The sequence below is a fragment of the Pteropus vampyrus genome, unplaced genomic scaffold (genome assembly GCF_000151845.1).
Source record: "Pteropus vampyrus isolate Shadow unplaced genomic scaffold, Pvam_2.0 Scaffold44, whole genome shotgun sequence".
NCBI classification, from domain to species: Eukaryota; Metazoa; Chordata; class Mammalia; order Chiroptera; family Pteropodidae; genus Pteropus; species Pteropus vampyrus.
Genome location: NW_011888825.1, coordinates 9,949,744 through 9,964,486, shown reverse-complemented (window position 1 = coordinate 9,964,486; position 14,743 = coordinate 9,949,744). Strand labels below are relative to the sequence as shown.

The 14,743-nt window shown below is 47.2% G+C and overlaps 1 non-coding gene across 1 annotated transcript; it reads left to right on the top strand.

Annotated features, from left to right (window-relative positions):
* Nucleotides 1–3,470: 3,470 nt before the first annotated feature.
* LOC111738878 lies at nucleotides 3,471–3,589 on the top strand. Its single transcript, XR_002780012.1, has one exon. It is a non-coding gene; the product is annotated as a 5S ribosomal RNA (ribosomal RNA).
* The last annotated feature ends 11,154 nt before the right edge of the window (nucleotides 3,590–14,743 follow it).

The following is a 14,743-nucleotide window of genomic DNA, read 5'->3' as shown; positions in this document are numbered from 1 at the left end:
CCAGGCAGCAGAGGGGAGTGCCTCCTGGCTTCCCACTCCAGAAAGCTAAAGGTCCCTTCCTAATTGCTGTCACTTCCCAAAAGATTCTTGAAAGGGCAGACGCCTCCCTCCTAAAACTGGACAAGCAGAAAAGAACCAAAAATCCAGGTCAGATGTGAGCAGAGCGGGGGCGGGAGGGGGGGGTGGGGGTGGGCGGGGGTGAGGTCCCTCTGGCCAACTCTGCATACCTGTGAACCACCTTGACTAAGGGGAGTATCCCCCACCCTCAACCCTCTCCAGCCCAACCTTATTAAAGTAGCAGGAGTCCTGGCTTTCTGTTTCAGGGTAATTCTAAGAATGGAATCCCACTCCAAGGTCACAAACTGCAGAGTTCTCTGTGCTTGAATAGGAGAGCGCTACCTACCGCAACCAGGAATAATTCCCCTCAGTCCGACGTATGGGCTCAGCTATTGCAACCCCACGGGTTGGTAAGGAAGCGGCTCATAGCAAGTTCACTTTACTGAGGGATTCCAGAACACTTCAGGTCACTTCGCTGCAGGTCAACAGCACCCAGGGTCACGTTGTGACATCCAAACAAACAGCAGGGGCCCAGAGTTAAAGTCACATTGATCACAAGTGGAATCCACATATCACATACAGCGAAGGGCAAGAGAAATGGGGTGGGGGTAGAGGACCGGAGGGTACAGGGGTCCTCCTCCAGTGCTGCAAAATATATCTTTTGAACCACAGTTCCTCCTGCTTCTCCTTGGGAAACCCAACATGCCCTGGCATTCTCTGTTGATTCAGGCAACATGCACTGGCCAACTTTTGGTTAGAGTCCTGTGCTTGGCACAGACCAAGAAGAAATGTGCCAGAATCTTTTTCCTTGAAGAAGTTTTGTACTAAGGCAGCCCACCAACCTCATTTTTCTAACCTGCATGGTAGGGGGTCAGGGGGAGGTACCTGGCTCAGAAGGTCTCTGGTGAACCCACAATCTGGGCTGGAATCAGGCTGCTCCCACCCTAATTGCTGTCACTTCCCAAAAGCCACTTGAAAGAGCAGACTGAGGCACTTGAAAGGTTAAGGATACAAGCAGGCCTCCCATGACCAATCTCAGATTGAGGTTTCCCTTTGGTGTAAGGAGGGCCCCCAAAGTTACATTCTAGACAGAGGGGAGAACAGGTGTGAAAGTACAAAGTGTGAAGGGTGTTTCTAGGGCATGGGTTATTCTGTCCTCTCCCTCTGTTTGCTTAATGCTAACTAACACAGACAGACATCTCACCTCTCTCTTTCTGGCAGGGCCCTCTGGGAATACACATTTCCTAAGGAAAAGCCAGAGAGAGAAATGTGGGCCCTATGCTGGAACTGGAGGAGAAGCAATCCCTGGAAAGCATTTAAGGCAGGAGGCTTGTTGGAATGTCACAATGTGACAGTGATCAGCTACAGACAATTCCTGGAAAAACACTGAAGTGTCCCTAAATCCCAAAATAAAAAGAAATGGTCAGCAGCTGCTCTGATTCCCTAAATCCATAACTCCCTTCAGGAAGGAGAAAGATGTTGATTCATTCTTCTTCATTGAAGAACTGTGTCCTGGGCCATATGCAAAAGGCTCTGATGGCTCACATGCTCCCCAATCAGTGGGGCCAAAGTGAGCCCCTTCCTAGGAGTGGGATTTGTGGCTGGGCCCTGTGCTTCTCAAGGCCCTCATCTTCTTCCCCTTGGGTTCCCTCTCTCTTCTCAGTGTGATTGTGAGCTGCAGACTCCTTTCATTTACAGTTACCCTCAAAGACCCCTACAGGCCCTACAAGGTTGGTGCTACTGAGTATATTTATTTAAGTACTCATTATGTATTAAAGGCAATAATAACAATAAGCCAGCTGACCTTCACTGGGCACCAAGCTCTGGCAAAGGGCTTTAATGAGGCAGGTTCTGAAACAGGGTGTGCCCCAGACTGGCCGGGCTTGATGCTCTTTATAAGCTTAGACATGTCAAGTGTCCTCCGTAAACTCTGAATGAAAGCAGTACTTTCTTCATAGGACTGTCAAAAAAATTAAATAAGATAATGCAAGGAAAGCACTTAGCATAGTGTCTGGCACATAGAGGAGCTTAGCTTAATAGATGTTAGCTGTTATGACTATGTTATTCAGTCTACACCACAACCCTGAGAGGCATGCGCATTTCTCAGATTAAAAAACTGAGGCTAACACGTGAAGTAAAAACTGGCAGAACCAAAAGATGACACAGACAAATCTACAATTACAGTTCGAGTCCTCAATACTCCTCTCTCAGTGACTGATAGAGAAGACAGGCAAAAAATTGGTTTTGACCTAACAATACTACCAACTGCTGGGACTAATCGACGTTTACAGAACACCCCACAACAAGAGAAGGCACACTCTTCTGAGGTATACATGGAACATTCAACAAGACAGAGCACATTCTGGGCCATAAAACAAATATTAAATTTAAAAGAATAAGTAAGCATAAAAACAGGTTCTCAAACCATAACGCAATTATACTAGAAATCAATAACATAAAGATACTTGCTAAAGAACAAAGTTCCAAATAATTCATGGATCAAGAGGAAATCTGATCATCTCAAAAGAAACAGAAGAAACTAAGGTTCTGTGAGTTTAAGTGACTTGCCTAACGTTAGGCAGAGGAAAGCCCCAAACCTGCTACCTTGATTCTGATCCAAAAAATACTAAAGACAAACGATGTCCTTGAGAACTTCACAAAATAAAATGGCCTGATATTTATTCTAACTAAAGTGATAACACCAAAAGATTTTTTTAACCAATTTTTTACAGAAGGCAAACATCTTGCCCTGAAAGGCAGTCTAGACATCCCATATCTGCCAGCAGAATTTTGCCTCCAATGGTTTACTCAGCCTCCCATATCACAACTAGGGACTGTGCGACTAAAGGAGCCTGTCCCCCAACATGGCCTCAAAGCTTCTCAAATACGGGGGCTTTTGCTTCAGAAGACCACTCTCAGGTGGGATGCACTTTACAATTTATAAAGCTCCTCTGTACCCTTATCTCGTGGTCTTCACTAGAGCCCCATTATTATACCCATGTAACAGAGCAAGAAAGTGAAGTGTGCCTCTTGACATCTACAATGAGTAAGCGACGCCTCCCTTCTGTTCACAAGAGAAGGTGTGTCCACATGGAAAAGAAATCTGATACCTGAGCATGAAAAGGGCTCACCTTGACCTGGGTTCTACAAGAAGCCAGCACTCCTAAACTCCACTGGAGCCATCCTCTGAGTCCTGGAGGTGCTCTTGCCTAAGGACGGCAAGGTGGCAGTCCCTGCTCCAATCCACCTACCAGTAAGCATGCTTTATGCTGTTGCCAAGCTGAGGCGCAAGGCTCTGAAACTCCATGATAGGAAGGGAAGGGAGGGCAAAGAAGAGCCTTGGTCAATAAGGCTAAAACAGGTACACTTCACATGCCAGCAGATGATTTTTTTTAAGTTAAAAACAAAAACAAGTCTATGGCCATGCTACCCTGAACAAGCCCAATCCCGTCTGATCTTGGAAGCTAAGCAGGGTTAGGCCTGGTTAGTACTTGGATGGGAGACCACCTAGGAAGACCAGGTGCTGTAGGTGTAAAAAATAAAAAAATAAGGGATTGTAAGCTGACAAGGTCCTTGCAATCTGTGAGGTCAACCAAAGATTGCCTCATCTAAAAAAAATAAAATAAAAAAATAAAAAGATTCCATACCAGCTGGAATAGGCCCAGAAGACATGGTTAAAGGCATTGCACCCAACAGCTTCACTGTTCAGTACAATACGGTAGCCACTAACCACATGTGGCTATTGAGTACTTACAGTGCCACATGACAAAATAATACTTTTGATATACTGGGTTAAATAAAATATGTTAAAAGTAATCTCACTGATTTCTTTTTACTTTTTAAAGTATGGCTACTAAGAGAAGTTTAAATTATGTGACACATTATATTCTTATTGGATGGCATTAGACTAATACAGTGAGACCCTGTAGTTCAGATGCCCATGGGGTGATGAAGCTCACTCAGGCCAGGGACTGATATCTTTTAAAATCAGAGATTTTGATTGAGGAAGGAGAAGAGCTACCACATAAAACAAATACATAATGTATGTTATTTTGTTTTGTTTTGTTTTGTTTTTTGAAGAAAAATCCCTTGGCAACAGGAAGCTTAACTGTACCAACAAGGGCAGCAGTGGAAAAAACTGAAAATTAGTCTACTAGGGTCACCCTGACCTGTCCCCTGAAATGCTCCCAGTTCTCTCCAACTGCACAGGCCCATCAGACTCTGGATGGAAGGGGAAAAGGGCAGAAAACACCTTCCCACACACACCCAATTAATCTTCCCCTATCCATGCTGATTCTCACCTCTTGCTTCTAGGTCTAGAATATAGGACTTGCTCAGATACCCAAGGGCAGGACTCTAATCCTCCAGCTGGGCTTGCACTGGGCCCACTGCCCACTTATATTCTGCCTCTGGCTCAAAGGTTTCCCCACTTCAAGTTAATGGTGAGCCACCCTTCCACACAGAGCCACTCTTCCATGAAGTATCCACCCCCTAAACCAGGCGATGCTGAGGGTCCTTTTTTGGCATTCTAAGTGCTATCTTCGTCTGAGATTTGCTGTGATAAAAAACATTAATCACAGTACTGCCACTGATCATGTTTTTCCAGAGATTCCCTAACGGCTACTTACAATTTAAGATTCTAAGGATTCCACCAATAAAATTATCTCCTAAGGGCGGCACCCCAGGGGTGGTGATCTACCTTGATCTGGGTGCTCATTATATAGGAATGTCCAGTTTGTGAAAATGCCTGAGCTGTACCCATATGATCTATCACTCATCTAATTGTACATTCTTCTTAAGGAAGAGTTTACTGAAAAGATAATAGTCGTCTTCCTTTCTTCTGCTTCCCTCCCACCCATTTCAACTCATCCTGAATCCCTTGGGGCCACATGCTAGCCTTTTCTTCCTGTCTTGAATACTTTCTCCTGAGGCCTCTGCCCTGCTGTCCCTCTACCAAGAGCATCTGGCCCCACTGGCTTATCACTCAGGTCTCAGAGCACCTCCTCACACATAGGGAACAGATATTTCGGATTTCAATCCCACTTCCCCACCAGCAACTCTCTAAAACACTGACAAATTCTACCTCCTTCAGAGAACTTTCTATATTTCCAGGCTTCTATATTTCCCTCACTAGAATGAAAGCTCAGTGACCTTTAACTGTCCCCCAACACCAGATTCTCAATAAAGATCAGTTGTATCAATGAATGAATAAAAGGAATGAATGAACCAGGTTGAAGGCTGCTTGGAGCAGAGATATATATTATGGGCTCCACGGAGAATGGTTGGTTGGTTGATGAAAAAGGTGAATAAGGAAGCTTTGATAGAAGGAAGAATACAGGAGAGAGGAAAACCCATTGGAATTGGAGCCTGGGGAGAGACGCCATGAAAAGGCAACCTTTCTGGCCTATTACTTTACAAAGGGGTCGCCACCTCAGCAAGTCAGGTTTCCAGACACCAGGGCCCATCTCATCTCACTCCATCCCGGCACAATGGTTTACAGGTTGTAAACCATTTCCACCCGTCAACCCAGGAAGGACACGTTCTGCAGCTGGCTCAGAGCCAGTGAGTGGAGAAACCAGGGTTCAAACCCTGCTCTTGCCTCAGCTAGCAGAGCTGGCCTCCTGCCCGAAGGGGATTGCGGGACAGGGGGAGAAGGGGGTAAGGATTGCCCAGGGGGATTAAACAGCATCAGGGTCTCACTGTTCCCACACATCACATGCCCCCACCATTCACACTTCCAAACACACTCACACATGCTCAGTCACACACCGTGTTAGTCATACACACTCACACACAGATTCCAGGACACACTCTCAGAGCAACTCTGACCATACAATCTCAAAGGCTCACAATCTCAGACTACAAAACCTGAGACAATCCCAGAGGCTCACACGCAGACACACACACGACCTCAGAACTCTCTGATATACACTAACAAATCTGAGGTCCTCTATCTCGCTCACTCTCTCTCTCTCACACACACACACGCCCCCCAACCTCGCCCCCATACTACGCCCCGCCCCCGTTGCCTGGTAACGGTGGGCCCGCCCACCGGGCGTTGGAGGTGGTGCCCGCAGGCCTGCACACCCGACCAGCCACCCGGATCCCTTTTCCTGTACCCCCGCGCCCAGCGCGGTCAGTACCTGCCTAAAGTCAATGTTTCCCAGGCCTCCGCAGCAGTCCGGCCTCCCCACGGAGTTGATCATAGGTTCTGCTCCGGGCCCCCAGATCCTCTAAACCGGGGGACCACCTCTGGAGGGACCACGCGGGGGCCTCGCGGCAGCTACTTGCCCCCAGGACCGGCCCCATTGAGCCGGGGAAGCGCTGCCGGCCGGGGTGCTTTCCCGGTGACCCCTGCTTCTCCCAGCCTTCTGGGAAAAGTAGTTCCCCGTCTCCGCGACGCGCCACTTTCCTGGAGCTCGCGACGGTCTCTCGAAGAGCCAAGAACTACAAGTCCCAGAGACATATGCTTCAGCGAGTGCCGGTTCCGCGGCGGCCACGCGGCAGTGTCCGCTCGGTTCAGCCTTCCGTTTTACCCCCGTGGTCATTGGGTCCCGCACCCGGCCCGCCAACTGACCTGGCGTCCCTGTCCTTGGCTGGCGACGGCGGGCCGTAGATATAAGTAGCTTCCTGCGCAGCCCCCTGCGGACTTGGCCTCGGCCCAGGCTCTGGTCTCCCGCCCACCTCTGAGATTTGCGTTTACCCAGAGGCGGTGCAGACTGAGCACACCCTGTACCCTGCAGCCGAGGCTATTCCTCGCGACCCTGGGCTCCTCCGCCCACGCGGCCTCCACGAACTTAGCCCCAGAGACACTTCCTCCACTCCTATGTTCCTTCACCTTATTCTCTCGTTCATTCACAGGGTATTTGCTGAACTCGTCTGTATGTTGTACTACAGTAGCCGGCAACACAAGGTCCTGGCCCTCACCTGTCTCCTTACAGAAATAGACAAAACAAGAATAAAAGATTATAACTTAGATAAGTACTATGATGGAAAAAACTAGGGGCTAGGTCAGATGATAACAAGGGATACTGCCTTAGAAGGCTCAGAGAAGTCCTCTGAGGAAGGCCCGGCAGCTGAGAAGTTGCCAGACATGCAAAATATGGGGGCAGGGCAGAGTAAGAAGAGGGACTGCTTGCACTTCAGGAATCTAGAAGAGGCTGGTGAGCTGTAGAGGAGGGAGAGGTAGAGAAATTGAGAATGGGATGGCAGAAGTTGAAAAAAGTAGGTGGGATTTTAGATGGTTGGTTTCCAAGAGAGCCGCTTTTGTAGAGAAATAGACTCGAGATTCCCATATTTTGCACAAAGCCACGCAGCCAGCTGGGAACCTGGGCAGGACTTACACAATGCTAACTGCTTCCTAATTCAAGCGGCTCACTGCTCTCCCCCTTGGTCCTAAGCACATACTAATCTTGAGTATTTACGGAGCAGCCACTGGATGCTCCCCTCTGTGCAGAGGGTTTACAGATAGACTCAACCTTCATGACATCCTTAGGATGAGGCAGGCCCACCAAAGAGACAGGAAGGACACTGGCTTTGGAGCATGCACTAGCTCTGTGACTAGGCAAATTTTAGGTTTTTTCAAAAGTAAAAGGGAAATAAATGTTGATAAAACTCACCACACGGGACCTAAACTCACTACACAGTGCAGTGGGAAGTGCTTAAATGACAACTGGCCACAACAGGGCAGGGTACACAATAAATGATCAAGGGCTAATTTACCTACTGACCACTGTTACAAGGGTCAAGAGCTCCCTTCCTCAGGGTGTCCAGGGGGGGCCTGCTGGAACCAGAGCCAATTCTGGGGAGCCTGCTAATGAGGAGGGCTCCTAGTGAGCATTCTCCCTGCCCACCATTACATGTCTACTTCACAGAAGCCCAAGCTTTCTCCTGACCTACCTGGCTGCTCCTATGGTTATTAAGCCAGGAAAATGAGTTTTTGTGTATTTGGTTTATCTGGAAACAGAAGGTGTTGCAGGAAGCAACACCTGACAGAGGAAATTGGATGCTCTCAGACAACTTTGTTAGAGGAAGGAGACTTTAATGCCAGCGGAGAACGTGGGGCTTTCAACAGATCCAAAGCACAATCTCCCCTTGGTTAGATTTCTTACAGCTTATATACCCTTGCAGTGTCCTTGCAAGAGGCACATGATTCCTTTGTCTGAGGTTTCACGTTTGCTTCATGACTCGGGATGGGAGGGGAAGCTTTGGGTGGATGGGGGCTGTAAGGGAGGAGGAATTTCCAGACCACCGGTCTTACAGGTCGTTTGTTTTGCGACCTTGGCGTTATCAGCACTGTTACAGGATTCTCGAACAGAGACAGGACATTGAGGCTATAGATAGGAAGTAACACTTAAACGCCAGCACCTGCTCAGCGGATTCCTACGCAAAGGCTGAGCCCTGATTGTAACATAACAAGCAGTTTTATACAGTCTCATTATTCCTACACAGCTCCAGAGATAAGGAAGGACATTAGTTGGTTGGCAAGCCATGAATCAACAGGCGTGAGCTGGAGAGTCCTGGAAGGGGGAGAGAGGGCAGTTAGGAATGGGCTTTAACTGGCTGAGTTGGTCATTTCTGTAAGCCCTTTCCCCTGCACTCTTTCAGATGCCTCCTCTCCTCTCTCAAAGGTAAACCTCAGAGGTCACACCAGAGCTGAAGCAACTAAAGGAATACACTCCTCCACCCTAACCCAGCCCCTGCCACTCTCCCTCTGTGAAAAGAAAACACCCAGACATGCAGAAGCCAGACTACAGCTTCAAATGTGATTAGGTTTGTTCAGATCAAAACCTACTGCTGAAGATATTTTGAGGCAGAAGTGTTTGCCTGATCCTTTGAAAACTCCCTAGTCCAAGAGCTTGCAGGGAAATCATCCAGGCCAACATCTCTCACTAGAATATTCCTTTTTTGGCATCTCTAGCAAATAGAAAAATCACTTCTGCTTACATGCCTCAGGTGATAGGAGGTTCACCACCTTGAGGTAGCCTCCTTCACTGTTAGACTGGGTTTTTATTCATGATACAGACCCAAAGTCACCCTTTCTGAAGCTCTAACAAATAGAGCTGCGTTCTACTCTTAGAGTTATCTCTCTTTGCCCCTTGATAGCTCTTCAGATATGGAAAGCCATCTATCAGGGAATATCTCCCAGTGGGCTCCAGAGCAAACATCTCCAGATGACCACTCCAGCCAGGAGTTTGACCCTTGCTATAAGGGGACCGAAGCTAAAAGCCATTTCTGCATTTCTTTATTGCCTGCCTTCTTCTGCCCTACTTCCCCCAGTGGCACTGGATCTGGCTGCATGGCTCCCAGCAATCACTAAAATAGGGTCTTATTACTAAAATTAATATTTGCTCATTGGGTGGCTTTGGGTAAAATCTAAACCTTTTCCTACCTGAATCTATTTTCTGTTCATAAAATATGTATAACCATCTCTAGAGCACAGCTGTGGTAAGGATTAAAGGTAATAATATGCACAAAAGTGCCTAGCAAACAGTGGGTTCTCAATAAATGTTTGCCTTCCTCCTTTCTGTATAATTGAGACTCAGCTGTTAAGATCACTTGACACTGACGAACACACTAGGGTTTAGAGCTAGGCCAGCACTGGGGCCCAGGAGAGCTGCTAAGTTTCCAGGAAGACAATGGGGTGAGGAGCAGGACAGGCAGCCGGAACTACTCTCCAGACAGCCTCCCGAGTCACTAGAAATCACGTCATCAAGAGTTCTTTAAAACCAGGAGGGTGGTCATGATGTCCAGTGCCTATCTCCTAGATTCAGTCCCAATTGCCTCCACACTGCCTGTGAAGGGTCCAGGAACTAGAGTGGCAGGTTCAGCAGGAGCCAGGGTAGGAGCTGGGGCAAGGCAGTGCTGTTGTGATGAGTCAACCTCCCGTCCACCTGGGGCTTAGGAAGGAGCCCCAGTGACCTATTGCTGGGAAGAGAGCTCGGGAGTGGACTCATCTGGATCCAGCAGTCTAAAGTCCAGAAAACACCAGTAAGGACATTGGTACTGGCAGGGCCTCCCAGCTCCCTCAGCATCCACAGTGCAGACAACTCTCCCACCTTCTGCTGGCCTCTTTGCTGTTCCTGGAACACCCCAGTCACATCCTCACCTCAAGGCCTTTCCACAAGCTGTGCCCTCTGCCTGAGGACATCCCTCAGATGTCCTCACAGCTCCCTCTCTCACCTCCTTCAGGTCAAGCATCACCTTTCCACTCTATTGAACATATTGACTTCTCCCTACACTCTCCATCCCCTTCCCAACTTTATTTCTCTCCACAGCCCTTATTGTCATCCAACAAATTTATTTAGTTCACTTATTTATTTTGTGTAGTGTCAGTCTTCCCCGGTAGAATGGGAACTTCACGAGGGCAGGGATTTTTATGTTTACACACAACTCTCTCCCTGGCACCTGGCTTATGCCTAGCACAAGCAGGCACTCAAGAATGAATGAATGAATGAATGAATGAATAGTTCTGCCACTTCCAAATTTTGAGAAGTCCTTGGGCAAAACACTTACCTGGGCCTCAATGACCCTGTCTATGGAATGAAGAGGGTGGTGGGATCTGTAACTAGGAAGTCAAACCAACCACATGAGACTTGAGGTCCCCCACCTCTTCCCAGCTGTGTGGCCTGAGCAAGTGACTTACTCTCTCTGATTCTCAGTAGAAGAGAAGAGAAAATCCTAACCATAAAAATGATAGCTAGGGTGTTTGAGCTCTTAAAACACTGCAGGCTCAGCACTCAGCACTGTTTCCTTTCAGTGTCATAAGAGCCCTATGCAGTGAGATGTGTTATTCTCCCTTTCCAGATCATAGAACTGACTCATGTAGAAGGTACTGACCCATAGTCACACAGCTAAGTAAGTGACAGACTTGACAGCTACCAGCCCAAAGCCAAGCATGGCCTTCTATGGCCACTCAACCCTACCTCCCGAGGATGGGGGACATGATATAAAAAGCCCAGCTGGATCCACTGCAGGATCCAGCACTTATTCAAATATATCAGTGCTCAAAACCCATCATGTTTCTGCCCCCTTCTCTGCTTAATTTCTTCACATCCACCCTTCAAGGTCCAGTTAAGATTTCATTTTCTCTGAGAAGCCTGACTGCTTCTTTAAGGACAAAGGCAAAGCATTATTCCTCATCATGGCCCCAAGAAACAATACAGCCTGGGTGCAACCACTTCTCCAGTTTTTCCTACTCTCTGTGTTCCAGCTACACTAGCTTTTTCTCAGTTGTTTTCAGCCACAGGGCCTTTGCTCCTCAACTTCCTCTGCCAGGGACACTCTTCCTTCCTTTCTCAGAGTGCAAGGACCTTTCCTGCTGTGGCCACCACTGCATCTCCTGCAGTTGGCACACTCAGCGCCTATCAGGCACTCATGGATTATTATCAAACAACGGAATAAATGAATTAATGAAAGCCCAAACCGAATTTAATCTAGTAAAATTATTCCTCAAAAGTTGAGACAAACAGAGGCTAAGAGAATTCATCCCCCTGCAGCCAGAGGAAGAGGATCCCAGCCAGAAACCTAGGACCACAGAAGGGATGAAGGGCACAAAGACAGATAAGTCTAATGTTAGATATTTATGACAAAACAAATATCTTGGGGGTGGGGGGGGGTAAATATTGTCTCGATAACAGAGAAAGACAAGAAAACTCTGCAGAACTACAAATTTGAACAATATGATGAACCAGCTCTATGTCATCGATCTCCACAGAACTGTCTCCTCAACTGCAGAACCCATCTTCTTTTCAGGGTCACACAGAACATTTGCCCGAATCAACCAGATGCTGAGGCATGAAGCAAATCTCAGTAGATTTCAAAGGACTGAGGTCCCATAGTTTGTTCTGCTAAACACAGAGGGATTAAGCTAGAGAACATCACCTGACAATTTTTGTTCGAACCCCAGAAACAAGGTCCTGTTTGTTCCACCTGGGCCAGGTGTGTATCCATGGCCCAAAAAGGGTGGCTGAGGGTGTGGGTGCTAGACCTGGCTGGAGTGGGTCAGGTAACCAACCCTAGTTAAGCAACAGTAGACAAGGAGAGGGGCAAGTGACCAGACTCTAGGAGATGGCATTTCTCATTTAATAGTTCAAGGAGTAGAGTAGTAGGGGTGCAGGATGGAGCACAAAGTGCTACTGAGTTCTGGATTAATAAGGCTGTGTAAGTGTACAATAACAAGTGGTCTTTGCCCCCACAGCTCAAAGGTGGCTAGAGAATAAGCGAGTCTTTACAATAGTGTGAAAACTGCTCAGCAAGGGGGTAAGCACGGGAAGGAGGCAGGCAAGGGCGAGCTGAAAGCAATCATAATTAAAGCCAAGGATTGGGTAGGACCTCAGCAAAGACACTCCTTCTTATAGTACGTGGGTCAGCTTAATGTGTGGAGTACAGTTTAGGATTATTTCCTTAGAATTGACCCCAGAATCACAGAGAATACAGACAGCCAAACTGCTTTTTAAAGATTTTGTGCTTCAGCAGAAGAAATTCCCATTTCCTTGCATAATCACCAGCATAGAGTGTTATTAATGTAGGGAGGAGGCAAGGGAATTAAAATGTTAATCAAGCCACAATCAAAGACTGCAAAACACTGATCAGCCCTGCAGCCAGGCCAGGAGGTCACCTTCAGAACAAAGGAAGATTTCTGCTGGATTACTAACAACTCATTCTCCACACTTGTGAAGGAGAAAGAGTCAAGAGTCATTTCTTATGGTTAAAACCATGGGGAACCTATAGATTAAAGGCTAGGAACTACCAGCAGGCCTTTCACTCTATATAATCTTAGCTTTTCATGGCTACATACTCTTCCCCTTCCTCACTGTATATCCATATCAAAGGAAATGGGTTAATAAAGTCTTTTAAACAATAACTCAAAGGAACTAAAGAATGAAATATAAACTGAATCCCCTTGAAGAGGAATTTCCCACTTAATTGGCCAATATTTCTAATCAGTTCTTTTTCTTCTGCTTCTGTAAACATGCTTGGTGCATAGGCCAAAGATCACGGGGCCAACCGAGAACTCACTTTCCCCTTAAGATATATTGCTTTTAGTGTTTAGACAGATGCATCTCCTCCCTTTAAGATGTATTGCTTTAGTACTTGTTAGAAAATTCCATGCTCTGTAACTGCCTGTAGCCCACAGCAATTTCAGGGGTCTGTAAATCAGCCCATGCCAACTGTAACTACGTGGGTATAAAAGCGAAACTGCCCCTAACCTCTGCACCCAGATTCTCAGAACACTAGCTTTTCTGGGACTGCCGGCATAATAAAACTGAGTTCTCTTTCTCTCTGGGTCACTGCTTGGATTTTTGCTGGTCTGATTTTTGGAGCTTCGGGGATTTTTTGGTAACACCCTGAACACTTTCCCCCTACTCACTGTTTTTCGATGGCTCTCTGGGTCCCTCTCACTCTCTGCCTGTGACCGAAATAACCAGGCCCAACTCGAGTGCTCTAGTCCAAAAGACAGTTTATTAGCCGGCGGCTGTCCTTGCAAAGGAGCAGCCCCGAGACGCAGGGGCACAAAGGTTTTAAGTCCTTGATCCCATCCCCCACATCCTTAATCTTTACACAAAAGACTATATCTCCTCCATTCATTAACTGATAACTAAGAGGTGGGTAAGCAAGCAGGGGTACAGAAGCAGAATGCGTCATTGTTAAAATATTTTGTACCTATAGGCAGTGATCCGGCCAGTAAATCCCTTTAGTTAATAAATTTTTAGCAGATAACTAACTAGAAGTGAGACATGGCGGTTAGCACGTACCATGTCTTATCCTTGACCTATTGTTTCTAAAGGTGAGGTCACTACAAGACCACGGTTTGTCTGTAGAGTGTTACCACTTTTCTAATAAACTCTCCTTTGACTGTAACTTTGATGTGTGTTGAATTCTTTCTACATTCTCTGCTAAAGGACCCTCATTTTCTCTCAGTGCATGGCTTGATCTCTCCCCACCAACTCGGGGAAATTTGCTCTGTCCTATATCATCTAAACTCGTCCCACCCAAGTTCGCCATGGCTTCTCTCATCTGAGAATGGCTGGGATTCATTTCCCCATTTCGTGCAGATCAATTAGCCTTGGGCAAACGGTTGACGTTGTTTCTAGAGGGCTGGTGAGAGACTTGTTCTCTAACAAGCAGGAGTTCACCGGTCTTGTCTACTTTTTCTGCTTTTCTTCCTCTATCTTCCCTGACTTGACTTCACCATTGGAATTGCGGAGAAGACCTGCTGAGGGACCCCATCCAAACTCCAAATTAAAAGACTGTGCAACACCTTTCGGCCACAACAGGACTTGTCAGCCCACATAGATATCTTCTGTTCCTTCCCCTAGGCTCCTTGCTTTCATTTTCGCTGGGGGCTCACAACCAGGGAAGCAGTGGGCTGCGGAAGCTTGTCTGTGCTTACTCTCCAAACTTGCCTCTTCGCCTTTTCCTTACTTCCTTTCTCTCTCCAGTGGAAACAGGAAGGAGCGGAGTCACAGTAGCAGCTCCGGTGAACTAACTCGTCTCTTATCTGTCTTGTCCTCATTTCACGACTGGCTCCTGGACACAGGCGCAATCTGTGTGGACCCAAATAACTCAGAGCTGAGCACCGAGCCGGCCAGCCCCGACTGCATCAGGTTCCCTGGCCTGTGTCCCCTACAGTGTGGGACTTCAAGATAGTTTTTCCCTGAAGAAGTAGACTTCTGTTGCTCTC